The sequence below is a fragment of the Anabrus simplex genome, chromosome 1, assembly GCF_040414725.1.
Source record: "Anabrus simplex isolate iqAnaSimp1 chromosome 1, ASM4041472v1, whole genome shotgun sequence".
NCBI lineage: Eukaryota > Metazoa > Arthropoda > Insecta > Orthoptera > Tettigoniidae > Anabrus > Anabrus simplex.
The window spans coordinates 1643380633-1643395580 of NC_090265.1; positions in this window are offsets into that span (position 1 = coordinate 1643380633).

The following is a 14948-nucleotide window of genomic DNA, read 5'->3' on the forward strand; positions in this document are numbered from 1 at the left end:
CTGTACCTTAATTAAGGCCACGGCTACTTTCTTCCAACTCCTAGGCCTTTCCTGTCCCATCGCCGACATAAAAACCTAGCTGTGTCGGTGCGACGTAAAGCCACTAGCAAATAATAATAATAATAATAATAATAATAATAATAATAATAATAATAATAATAATAATAATAATAATAATAATAATACATGACTCAGCTACCACGAAATGTTTTATTTATTTATTTATTTATTTATTTATTTATTTATTTATTTATTTATTTATTTATTTATTTGATGTAATTTAGGCTGCCTGCGTGTCAATTTTGAATGTTCGGTTTTACTCTACTAGAAGGCAGGACAACGAAAACTCTGTTGGAAGGTAGGGGGCGATCTATGGCTGGGTTTTATTTCATTTTTCCGGGTAAACGCAAAATGTGTCAGTAGAGATCTCTAAACACTGCATGAAACAAAACCGACTGAGGTGGCTGAGGCAGTCGCAGATTGTTTGTGCCAGTCAGCATTGGAAATTCAAGGAGAGGATGTTAATGGCAGGCATGCAGTTTATTAAGGAACATCTACATTATGTTAAATATTGAATGCGTAATTGTAAACACAAAATCAAGTAAGTTACCATAAATTACAGATTGTTTTTATCTGTATAAATTAAACCAAATGTCTTTTTGAGGGAGAAAGTTGGATGTTTTTTTTTTTTTGTGGATACAACACAAATTTTCATCTGTCAGAGCCTACTCTATTTGCTTCCTTTTCCATTACACTTCGTACACCTTCTTCAGAAGATAGTGCAATGCACTCTCGTGTAACGTGTGTAGACTTATATTAGAAGAATAAATCAGTTTATGATCTTTCCTATAACATGTGCTATTATTTCCCTTTTTTAAGTGCATGGATACGATTAGCGTAAAGTTCCAAACAATTGACAGTAAACTGGTTCATGACATAGAAAGAGAATGGCTGGCATACAGGGATGCTGTAGTAGAAACAACAAGGGAATGGTACTACGTGTTAGGATCGGAAAAAGCGAACATCTTGAGGGAATGATTTAGTGAGGGCACCTTGTAAACGTAAAAGGAAGGCGTATCAGAAATGGCTCCAAACAAGGAAGTTTCACCACGAGGAAAATTCCTCTCAGTTTTAATTATTGTGTTGATGGGGTGATAGTATCTCATGGGGAACTACGTAAGTACCTAGGTGTTAATATAAGGAATGATCTTCATTGGGGTAATCATATTAAAGAGGTAGTTAAGAAAGGTAACTGATCTCTTCACATGTTATGAGAGTATTTAGGGGTTGTAGTAAAGATGTAAAGGTGAGGGCGTATACGTCTCTGATAAGGCCACAGTTAGAGTATGGCTCCAGTGTATGGGATCCTCACCAGGACTACTTGATAACAAAACTAGACAAAATTCAAAGGAAAGCAGCACGATCTGTTCAGGGAGATTTCCGACGAAGGAGTAGGGTTACTAAAATTTTACAAACTTTGGGGTGGGAAAACTTGGGAGGAAGGAGACGAGATACTCGGCTGTGCGGTATGTTTCGAGCTGTGAGTGGTGAAATGGCATGGAATGACATAAGTAGAAGAATAAGCTTGAGTGGAGTTTTTTTTTTGTTATGTGCTTTACGTCGCACCGACACAAATAGGTCTTATGGCGACGATGGGACAGGAAAGGGCTAGGAGTGGAAAGGAAGTGGCCGTGGCCTTAATTAAGGTACAGCCCCAGCATTTGCCTGGTGTGAAAATGGGAAACCACGGAAAACCATCTTCAGGGCTGCCGACAGCGGGGTTCGAACCCACGATCTCCCGAATACTGGATACTGGCCGCAATTAAGCGACTGCAGCTATCGAGCTCGGTAGTGGAGTTTTTAAAAGTAGGAAAAATCATAATATGAAGATAAAGTTGGAATTCAAGAGGAGAGATTATGGGAAATATTGATTTATAGGATGAGGAGTAAGGCACTGGAATTAATTATCAAAGGAAATGTTCGATAAATTTCCAAGTTCTTAGAAAATATTTAAGAAAAAGCTAGGTAAACAATAATAAATAAATGTAAATATGAGTAAACAATTGATAGGGAATCTGCCACTTGGGTGACCGTCCTAAATGCCGATCATTGATGATTGATTGATTGATTGATTGATTGATTGATTGATTGATTGATTGATTGATTGATTGATTGATTGATTGATTGATTGATTGATTGATTGATTGGAGGAATGATGCAGACAGGAAATTTCACGTAGATGAAAGAAACAGAGCGAAATAAATAATGTTGTTGAATCCAAGAAGAAGTCATGGGAAGATTTTGGTAATAACCTGGAAGAATTAGTCAAGCGGCAGGGAAACTTCTTTGGACTGTAATAATCTTAGAAAGGGAGGGGGAAAAGGAAATGAATGGTGATTTGATTAAATCAGGTGAACTCATAGTAGATCCCAGGGAATCACTGGAGAGGCGAAAGGAATATTTCGAAAATCTTCTGAACGAAAAAGGAAAGCCTTCTGTTGACGCCTCGAATAACCTAGGTCATGGGGAAGAGGACAGTGATCTCATTTGTCAGTGAAATTATGCCTGATGAAATGTCGTAAGGTTTTTAGTGCTGGGATATCCCATGACGGATTCGGCTCGTCAGGTGCTGGTCTTTCTAGTTGACTCCCGTCGGCGACCCGCGCGTCGTGGTGATGATGATGAAATGATGATGACGACAACACATACACCCAGCCCCCATGCCACTGGAATTAACCAATTAAGGTTAAAATCCCCGACCCGGCCGGGAATCGAACCCGGGACCCTCTGAACCGAAGGTCAGTACGCTGACCGTTCAGCCAACAAGTCGGACATTATGCCTGATGAAGTGGAAAGAATGGTAAATAATGCAACAGTAATAGATTAAATTAGACTTAAAATGGTGAAATATAGTAAGAAGGCAGGGATGAAATGGCTTCATGGACTAATAAGATCAGCATGGAGTGTTAGCAAGGTACATTCTGATTGGACGAAAGCAGTAACTGCACCTATCTATAAGCAAGGGAAAGGAAGGATTGCAACAAAAATCGAGGTATTTCATTGATGAGTATACCAGACAAAGTGTTCATTGGAATTTTGGAAGGGAGGGTGCGATCAGTGGTTGAGACTGAGTTGGATGAAAACTAGTGTGGTTTCAAATCATGGAAGGCTGTCAGGATCAGCGCCACGTAAAATGCAACGAGAGGAACAGACAGTTATGTTCATGTTTCGTAGATCTAGAGAAGGCATATGGCACAGTACCGCGGGAAATGATGTTCGTCGTACAAGGGGATTATGGTTTAAGGGTAGATTACTAAAAGCAATCAAACGCATTTATGTAGGCAGTTGGGATGCAGAGAAATTTGGTGGCAAGAATGAGTTCTTGGCATGTTGGTCACACCAAATATTGTTATAGCTGCCATGGTGGTAATGGTTACGGTATCCGAAATGATGATGGAACTCAAATTTTGAATTTCGCCGAGGCAATTGACCTGGTTATTGGTAATATGTTTTTAAAAAAGCGCATCAACCACCTTATCACCTACACCAGTGGTGACTATAGCAGCCAAATTGACTTTATCCTTGTTCGATGCCGTGATATCCGACTAGTATCGGATGTGAAGGTCATACCATCTGACTTTGTAGTCCCTCAACATAAGCTGCTAACGGCAGACTTCAGGGTCTCTAAACATCGTACAGGCAGGAGGATAAATGCTCCCGAAATAAGCAAGTGGCGGAAGCTTAAACATCAGAAGGTAACCTTAGAAGGTACTCTAAATTTTTCTCCCATCAACCTGAATGCGAATGACAACAGGCGGAACACATTCTACAATCTGTCACTGCAACCAACACAGCAACCTTGCGGTAAAACAAAACGTAGTTCCCACCGTACTGACAAGCAAACGTGGTTGTGGACCGTCCAATTCCATGAAAAGGTCCACGGAAAGAAGAAGGCATATAGAAACTGGGTTTCACAAAAGACTCCATGAAAAGGGAAATATATGCCATAGCCGAACGTGAGGCTGAGCAGCCAGGCGCAGTCACTATAATGACCTGTATACAGCACTTGACTCAAAGGAAGGAGAGAAAACTATCTTCTGGCTAACCAAAGCGGGAACAAAGTAAGCACAGGTAACTGAGCACTATGTGCGCTTAAAAGGACATCCTCAAATGATGGCAGCAACAATTTGAAGAGATTTCGAACACCGAGTTCCCTAATCCTCATATTCCAGAAGGTGATCCAACAGCAGGTACTATTTTATAAATCACGCCAGAGGAAGTCACCAACGCCATCAGAAGTGTGATGAATAAAAAAGCACCAGGACCAGGTGACCTTCCGGCAGACTTCTGGGAGTTGCAGGAATTAAAAGAACCCGGGATCAACTGGCTGACCAACTTATTCATTGGCATAGTTTTGTCTGGCTCTGTTCCCAGCTTCACTGTACCCATCTTTAAACAGAAAGGTGATCCAGCAGGATGAGAAAATTACCGTCCAATCCGCCACCTAGCTGGCACTCGGTGGGGTCTAAACTCCTTCCTACTTCTCCTTACCTACAAGACCTTCACTGCCTTGCCATCACCTATGGCCTCACCGCTTGGGCAGCCGTTGCTCACTCTAATCCCAATCTCTACCGTCCACTCCTGTCCCTAGAACGACGTACTGTCCTCCATGCCCTTCGCCTTCCTTTCACCTTCCCCACATCAGACCTCTACGATTTCTTCTCCTTCCCCAAACACGATTCCTATGTACTTGTCCATTTTCAACGCGCCATCCTCTGTGCTCTCACCCGGTATCATCCCCCCTTTCCCAGCTCCTCTAATGCCCATCTCCTCCTTCCCCACACTTCATCCAGACCCCCTTTCACCTATACCGTCCATTACCTCCCCGCAAGAATGTCACCGAATCCGAACTGTGATGGGACTTCCAAACCAGACCCCCACCACGCCCCATACCCTCTTTTCTGGGTTCTAAACGTGTCATCCCTATGCTGTGCCTGAGTCGGTATCGCCTTCCTTTCCAACTTCATTATTCTATCACGGAAAGAAGCACCTCCATAAATCAATATCTCTGTTTAATTGTTTAATTGAAAAAGAAGCTACAAAACGGCGAGGTTTTGGCGCCCTCTGAGCGAATTTCGGTAGAGACGTAAAGGTTGACTGTCAACTAACTGAAGTGCGGAAACAATAGATTTTTTGACATATTGATTCAATACTATACAATAACACCTTCACCAAAGGAGCAATAATTCCACATGCATTGCAATTAAATAGAAGTACAACGCTATTAAAAATTAAAAAATCATTTATTTATTATTTGACTACACACTACCAAAGTAACAGACACTAGATACAACTATGCAGACACAATTACTGCCAAGGGACAATCAAACAATGTTAAAAAAACTTGAAACCAGTGTATACACCATCCGAAAGAGCACACTGAAATACGTAACACCCTCAAATATTACATCATATCGTGCATATATCTACGACTTACTGGGCGGTAAAAAAGTAAGGGTGGGAGTCGTCAGTGTCCAATCGGAGTGAAGCTCTTTTGAAATATTGGCGTGAAGGGAGAGAGAGAAAGAGAGAGAGCGCACTGTGAGTGGAGTGAACCTGGAACCGTGAGTTTTGTACAGGTCGTTCCGAAGTAAAATTCTGTTTATAAGAAATGAACTCTCTTAACGTAGTGACTGCGTTATATAATCCCTTTTTAGAAAATAATTTCCAGCTTTCTGTTTTAACCAAAGAAGATGAGACAATGTTTCAGTATTTAGTAGATATGTTACAGTCTGGTACAGAAATAGTAAGTTATATACGCAGACTTTAGAAATTAATGAATACGAACCAGTATCTGAAACAATGTTTGTGCCCGACGAATACGAATCTCCATCAGAAGAATCTACTTCACCTTCATCAAAACAGGAATCAACATCAGAAAGTACACAGAGCCCGGAAAAACAAATGTGTTTTCAGGAAATTCTACAAACAATTTTTCATAATGTCAACTTTCTATGTTTTAAGGCCATCTTTAAAACAAGTGTGTTTCGAATACTTTGTTCTACACTCGATATGGCCGAAGATGAAGGTCGAAACTAGCCCCATTAGATGTTTATTTAATTTATTTATTAATCGTATGATGAAAGGAGGAATGTAAGCTATTTACAAAATATGTACAAAAATACTCACACTCTCTCAAGTTCATAAGAATATTCACAATACTATGTCCAATTGGTTAATCCACTCAACGGCTTCTTGTGTTAGGGTGTGGAGATCTTCCATTGAGTCTCTAAACGCTCTGAGGGGACATTCGAGCACTATATGATCCATGCATTGCTGTTCTTCACCACAGTCGATTTAATTTTTATTGAAAAGGTGGAATAACTCACTTATTATTTTTATTTGGTTTAATCAAAGTTCAATACGGACCCATAAAATGAAATTCATTTCTCTAAAAGAATGGTCATTGGAAGAAAAAAGAAAAGTTATAAACATTTCCTCACTTAACATGGAACTCTACGAAAAACAGATACACTCGATTGAAGCACGAGACGCAGTTATACCGTTTTAAGGAAGATATTGGAAAAGCGGATTCTATTGACAAGTCATCTTCTAGTTTAAGAGTCACAGATAAATATAAGCAGTTGTACGAGTTGGTATTTACGAAATTTATGGAAGCTCACGCAAACAACTTGATAGTGCACGATATGGACTTACAGAACTGGGCCCGTGAAGAAGCCAAATCACTTGATTTACCTTTGTCAGCAAGTGCAACATGGCTATGGAATTTCAAGCAAAATTTTAACATAGGATCACTAAATATTACGCAGTTTGTCACAAGAGAAGAAGAAGAAGAAAATGTAACTACTAACAACATACGGCATTCCTGGAGAGGAGAGGCAATATTGCTTTGGTGCTGACAATGTGTATCATGCAGATCAATCTGGCATAAATAAAGAAACGCATTCCAGGAGAACAATTAATCGTTGTGGTAAGAAGATAGTATGTCTTCTTCTTCATGTGCCATGTCCTCGCAGAACGTTGGCGATCAGTAACATGATCTGTTATTTGTTCATAGCTGTTCTGAACAGAGTAAGCTTTGTCACCCCAAACCACTGACTCAAGTTGCCGAGCCATGATGTCCTACTTCTCCCCGGACCACGTTTTGCATTAATTTTCCCTTGGAGTATTACTTGCAGAAGGTGGTATTTAGAGTTCCGCATCATATGACCAAAGTATTCTAGCTTCCTTCTCTTGATGGTAGTGAGAATTTCAAGTTCTTTGTTCATACGGTGCAAAACGTCTATATTGGTCATTTTAGCTGTCCAACGTACGTATCTTCAGCATCCTTCGGTACGTCCACATTTCAAATGCTTGCAATCTCTTGCACATGGTCTCAGTTAGTGTCCATGCCTCAACGCCGTATAACAGGATGCTGAAAACGTAGCACCGGAGTAGTCGTGTCTGTAGTGAAATGGAAAGGTCACGGCTTGTCAAAAGTTTTCTAAGTCTCTGAAAAGAAGTTCTGGCCTGCTCAATTCTGCATCGGATCTCGTGAGTAAGGTCCTATTCATCATTGATGTGACATCCCAGGTATTATGTGGTGTTACACAATCACAAACCGCACGGACACATTCATTCACAATTATACCAATTGTATCATGCATTGTACGCCTCCTTCCCTGTCTGTTTATCGTGCTGCAGGAATCAAAGCCTCCAAGTCAAACTGCCCAGCAGGGTACGTTTAAAGCCCCTCATTTAATTGTGCAGTGGTCGAAATCTGGAAAGATGACAAAAAACCTTTTCCGCATATTTCTGGAGTTGACACTTTTACCTCAGACTGGTCCACTGATGGATTCCTGGGCGCCTCACACCGATAATAATTTAATATATGAAGTACTTTCATTAAATAACTATGAACCTGGAAAGTTAAGAGTGCAAATCATTTCAGCAAAAACAACTTCTGAATTACAACCGTCAGACATGCATGTTCAAAACAGTGGACAGACACATGTGATAATAATATTGATGTGAACTTGCAACAGTGTAGCAATATTCTCAAACGGATGTCATTGATCTACAATCAAGAATGTTCGCCGCACTTCCGTTTGTAACATAGACATGGGTGAAAATTAGTGGATCTGATTAGCATAAATGAAGCTTCTTGAAAATAATACAGCCTATTGTATTAGGAAAGGAATTGATAATTGCGAATTTCTTAAGGAGGACAATAATAATTGAGATCAGCTTTCTTTACTCTTCTTTACTCAAATGTAGCTGGTGCAAGAAGCTATTTTGTTTCGAACATTTTTTTCTCGTAATTGTTTAATCAGTACCTACTCATACTCATATAGTGTTTGAATGTTTAGCGTGAATATTTTTACCCCTCATGCGATTTCAGTACCACCGCAGGTTAACATTTCATTGTGTATTTAAAATATGTATAAATGATAAGTTTTGTTATTACTGCGTTATGATTTAAAAGAAATTAATACGTAGTTTTATCAGGCGTACAATGTTCACAAGGTTCACTGCTCTCACAGTGCTCTCTCTCTCTCTTGCCCGCTTCCCATTACATCGCGCCAGCAGTTTGAAAGAAATTCACTCCGATTGGACACTCATGACCCCCACCCACACATATTTACCGTTACCGCCATGTAACTCGTAGATATATGCACGATAGGATGTAATATTCGAGGTATTTACATAGTGTGTCCTTTCGGATAATGTATTTTATTGGTTACACTTTTTCCTAACATTCATTGATGGTCGCTTGTGTGTGAGACTGCCGACTGACGAACGCGCGCGGCAAACACGTGAATCATACCTCAGTGTCCATGACCAGGGCAAAAATATACCTCTGCTACCTTTCTTCACAGCACATGCTACCCATTACTGCACTAGTCTCCACTACTTAGTGTGGCGCTGTACAAATCGGTCAGCCGCGTCGAACGACATTTGTGCTATTTCCGCTAAGTATTTCTCTTTAAAATAAAATAAAAAATAAGAGAAAGAATTAGCTGAACGGACAGTAGAATGTGTACAAATTGCTTTTTTAAAATATATAATTCACAGTTTCAGGCGACCAAAATGGAATATCTTTTCCTAATTTCCGCCAGGTTTGTAATAGTATAACAAAGGATGTTTCTTTAATCCGTTTTAACCGAATATATATTGCTATTTGCTTTACGTCGCACCGACACAGATATGTCTTACGGCGAAGATGGGATAGAAAAAGGCCTAGGAATTGGAAGGAAGCGGCCGTGGCCTTAATTAAGGTACAGCCCCGGCATTTGCCTGGTGTGAAAATGGGAAACCACGGAAAACCATCTTCAGGGCTGCCGACAGTGGGCTCGAACCCACTATCTCCCGATTACTGGATACTGGCCGCACTTAAGCGACTGCAGATATCGAAAGCGACTGCAGATATCGAGCTCAGTAAAATATATTTTTTCGGTTGCTTTGGTTTTAAAAAGGCATTTTCGTTAAAAGTGTTTCATATAACAGAAGTTCTACTGTATATTCTTCAAGTGGATGTACGTGGCGTTAACGTTGAGCTAAAATCTAGGCATTTTATCTTCCAACTTGAGGTTTTAATTTTTGAGCGAGAGCTACCAAGCGGTCATCAGAGATATCATTTCAACCTGCCAGTCGCAGACAGCCATTTATTTCGCTGTATCTCGACAAATCGATATCGATATGAATGGCTGTGTGTGATTGACAGGTTAAGGCGACTTTTCTGTTGACTACTAGGTAGGTTAGTCTGATTAGCTGCGACTCCCGGAGGCCCGAGTTCGGTTACCGACTCTGCCACGAAATTTGAAAAGTGGTACGAGGACTGGAATGGGGTCCACTCAGCCTCGGGAGGTCAACTGAGTAGAGGTGGGTTCGATTCCCATCTCAGCCATCCTGGAAGTAGCTTTCCATTGCTTCCCACTTCTCCTCCAGGCAAATGGCGGGATGGTACCTAGCTTAAGGCCACGACCGCTTCCTTCCCTCTTCCTTGTCTATCCCTTCCAAACTTCCCCTCCCCCCGCAATGCCCCTATTCAGTATAGCAGGTGAGGCAGCTTGGGCGAGGTTCTGGTCATCCTCCCCTGTTGTATCCCCAGACGCAGAGTCTGAAGTTCCAGGACACTGCCCTTGAGGCGGTAGAGACGGGATCCCTCGCTGAGTCCAAGGGAAAAACCGACCGTGGAGGGTAAACAGATTAAGAAGAAGAAGAAGACTACTAGGTAGCGGAGGCGCAGCACTTAAAACGTCAAGTCGAAAGACATAACACCCCAACTATAAGTGTACTATGTCTTCTGGTACGGGCCAGAAAAAATACGTTCATTGAACCAGTCGAAGGTTTTTAACAATATGAAAGTGACTGATGATTGTGTCAGCGACATTATTAATGCCAGCGGCGTGTAAAACAAGCTTCTCACCCAGGCGGCCATATTCGATTCCCGGCCCTGCATCTGGGATTTCTGAAATAAAAAGGCATGTACTTGTAGTTCGTAGCTCATATAAAAGTAGCTATGATCAGGATATCTGCAGTCATTAAAAATGCAACTTGATTTTGCTAAGTAATGCCTTTCCTTACGCAGACCGATCCTTTCATGAAAGGCGTGAAAGTACCCCTCATAGCGATGATTGGTGAGTAGGTATTAGTGAACTTAACAGACTTGTATGCCATAGCACATTCTGGCCCAGTAAGGAAAGCAACGGGTAGCTACTTCATTCCTTATCAGAGTATGCCACTTCAGTGACTCCTAGGCTGCCTATTACGGCTGATGGAGCTATCACGAATTCAACCATCCTTCAGGCTGAAACCTCAACAGGCACATTGCATAAAGAGGGTTATCAGAACTATACCAACAAAAAAATCAGGGATGCTTTTCGTGTCATGGTAAGAACGATGGTGCAATCAAATCAGCGAATAAAACCTTTATTTTTGCAAAAATTAGGTTACGTTATTACTTCCAGGTGCGCGATTCAAATTGACGAACTCGCCGTAATCACACAACCTGCAGTTACAGAACCCAACCGAAGCGACTCTCCACATTTAAGAAGTCCTCAAAATACTCAAGCCATCCACCAATCACTACCCTCATCTCAACCACAAACACCCCCCTCCCATGCTTGCCAAACTTCATCTACCCACAATCGAGCCAGTACTAATAGAAACAAACCTCGCCCAAAAACGTCACTAGTATTCATGTGCTACAATTGCCTTTAATTAAACCATTCAGCAACAAACTGTCCATGCCAAACCCGATGCAAGAGATGTGGTGATCACCACAGTCCCTCGAGATCAGGCCAAATGCGCCAACTGCAAAGGCCAACAGGCCGCATCACACCCAGGTTGCCAATTCATTAAAAAGGCCATTAAAGCTCACTACATAGCAAGCAAGCACCTCCGCCACCAACAACAGCCTCAACAACAAATCCCGTCTCTACTAAATCTCAACTTTATGCCCCTTCCCACGAACCCCCAAGCCGTACATCACAAACAATCTCCATCATAGAACTTCTTAAAAATCTCCTCTCTCTACTAACCAGCACTACATAATCCAAGCACCCCAAACCAAGACCTCCCCACCAAGAAACACTGTATGTCCCAACAACCAACAACGCATCCCTTAAATAAGTCCCCTCCAAACCTCTCAATGAGCCCAACTGATGGCTAGCGCCTTCCGAAGCGCAAACTTGTCTCCTATTTCCAAGTCTCGAAAACAACGGCAAACACTGCCACCACCACATTTCAATAACTTTACGTTCGCCACTCCTCTGAAAACAAAATGAAATGTCGTATGGCTTTTAGTGCCGGGATATCCCAGGACGGGTTCGGCTCGCCAGGTGCAGGTCTTTCTATTTGACTCCCGTAGGCGACCTGCGCGTCGTGATGAGGATGAAATGATGATGAAGACAACACATACACCCAGCCCCCGTGCCGTAGGAATTAACCAATTAAGGTTAAAATCCCCGACCCGGCCGGAATCGAACCCGGGACCCTCTGAACCGAAGGCCAGTACGCTGACCGTTCAGCCAACGAGTCGGACGCCACTCCTCTACCTTTCCTGAAATACTGGGAATTAAATACCAAATAAAACCACAACTCTACGCTCTAAGAGCCACACGTCAAGTTGAGATTAAGGACCCAATGAGGTCGGGAATCTCAAACAAACCACAGCTGCCGTTCCGCGAGGTTCAGGCTCATTTGCTATGCCAGAGCACAAGCCGCTGCCGTGCTTCAGGGAAGAGAAGGGGAGGGAGGGGAAGTGGGATGTATGATGGAGACAGAGATAATGCTCCGCGCGTAAGCACAAGTTTCCTCGTTCGACTCGTACAAGATTGTCCTTATAACTTACAGGCAATATCCACAGTTCATTCATTAAACAGCCGCAACAGCTCACTCAGTACAAGAACACACTGTAATTAATATACACTTGTTAGTCAATGAATACACCAGATCATTTCTCCTCTCGTCTGTTGGTTGCAGTAACATTCTTTATTATTTAAAATACTCGAAGATGCACCGTCGCCGCCCCACGATTGTGTATTTCTTCACTCATAATATTGTAGATGGAATGAAATAATGAACGATGGAAACATTACGCCCAATGGTTTGATTACATTAGATATTCAATATGCCTCCCTCCTACTTCGATGCACAGTTCACAACGGTGTAGTAGTGACCTTTGGAGTCTCTTCAGGATGTGTCGTGTGTCGCGAACGACCTCGAAAGCTGCTGGTATTCATGGTATAAGTTCATCTTCTCTTTCTACGGGGTTCTCACAGTAGTCAATTTGTGCAGAACAAACTGCACGCTGTCTACTAGGGCTGGGAGGCGACCATACGAAATGAAGAGAAACTTGTACTGTACCCTACAGGGCACAACAACACTGCAGGATCATACTTACCTGCTCACCTGTTCTTACATACGGTCACTAGCTCAGCTGCAGTCGGCAGAAATGGTCTACAACTGGGTTCTTATGACGAGAGGATCATTGGGAACTCACACAATTACAGTAAACTACGAAATGAGGAACACTTGCGCTGCGATCAGAATTTTTGAGCATAAGTTTGTATTCACAACTCAAATTATTTACAATGATTGCACCTGGAGTGCCCAAATAAATGCCCCAAAGGCTCACATCTACAGTTTAAAAAGAAAGCAAAGAAAATACAATCTGGATGATGACGTTATGCTGAAGTTTGTCGATCTGTGAACCAAGAAAGAACGGATGTGTCCCCCACATGGAAACAGCATCACTATGCCTACGGCATAAAATGACATGATGGTAGAATTAAGGATATCCGCAGAAATTAGCGCTATTATGAAAGTTTCCTCCCATATCGGGATATTTATATACACAAAAACAGAAGCACAATAAGTATAAGAGTAATCTCAGGTAACCTACTCTACCGCCCTATATTACATATTTACATGGACGTGAACCCACGTCCACCAAGCAGAACTTTGTGTGAAGAGATGGGCTCTCGTAACAACTACATCGTGCAGGATACCTTAAGAGTAATACGCAACCACAAGAAAGCAGAAACAACAAAAAAGAAAGGAAAGGAGGTAAACGTTCAAATGAATGAAGCAATAGTGTCTCCAAAAAGCTTCTCTGCCAAAGGAAAAGACGACCTTCCCCCGGGCAATACAAAGATGGCTGTGCCAAACCCCTCGCAGTGAGCAGACCGGACGTTAACCTCTACTGTCTCGGCAAGAGCCTTGCCCACACCACAAACAAAATGTGAACAACTAGTGCCCGACTTCGTACCCTACATCTTGCGCTCTCACAGCTCCCTTCACAAAGGGCTATTATGCTTCTTCGCATAGCGTAGCAAGTGGCCACAAAATGAGTGGAGAAAAATAAATCTCCCTCTACGTATCAGGCTTTATTAACAGGCCGCACGAGCCGCAATTATATCATATGAAGTGTTCTACCATTCTATCCCATAAAATCATTACCGTCAATACATACGACAGGTTCACAGTAACCTTGGGGGTCAGAGGTTCAAGCCCATGTTTGGCAGAGTCGCACAGAGTCAAATAACATTAATGTCTCCACCTGCGTTACAGATCACGTTCATCTAAGTTACATAAATAGAGCCAAGCACATGATCAAAATACGATCAGCATGCACACCTAACATCACGCAGATATGTCTGCCCTTCCCCATAAGATGAAAGGATGATTATTCAAGTACCCTAATCACACAAGAGAAAGGAAAGCGTATCCAACGACCGACACAAAGACATATCCCGTCTACCACTCTCAAGCAACTTATATCCGCATGGCACATTACATCTTGCCGTGTTATCAAGATTACATCATTGTCTGCTTTACATAAAGAGGAAAAACAAATCTATCTACCCTTACCCTTTAGATATATGGAAACAATCTTAATATGCAGCCTGATGGGCCACAATCAAATCCTGTATTAATATTTACAAGTTTAATTCTACTATCTCTGCGTGACTCCCTAACTCTATTACATGTCTAGAAAATCATGGTCCACTTATCTCGTTATGATGACCTCCTCTTCTCCCCCTCCGGGTAGACTATAGTGATTTAGCCCATCATGGTGGAGGGCTCGTCCAGGGTCGATTCTTGGCGTCCGGTCTCCCCGTCCCGCTGGTCCATGGTGCTGTCTTCTTCTTGAGGGATGCCTCGTTCAAGGTAGCGTCTTCGAAGCCACGTTCTGAAGTTCTTGCACCTCACTTCCCTCGGAATACGTCTCGACCTCTTACTACAATGAAATGTTCACTTTAAACACAACGCATCATTCTGAGCTAGCATTCAGCTCTAACACTTTGCAATATCACAACTCCTTGTCCTCAATTCTCGTATAACCGAATACTCACTAACTTGTGCACTATGCCATAAACTATTTTCAGCCCTAGAAAAACTATCTACTCTGTTATTGTATTTTCATGCCCGCTTAATTCGGA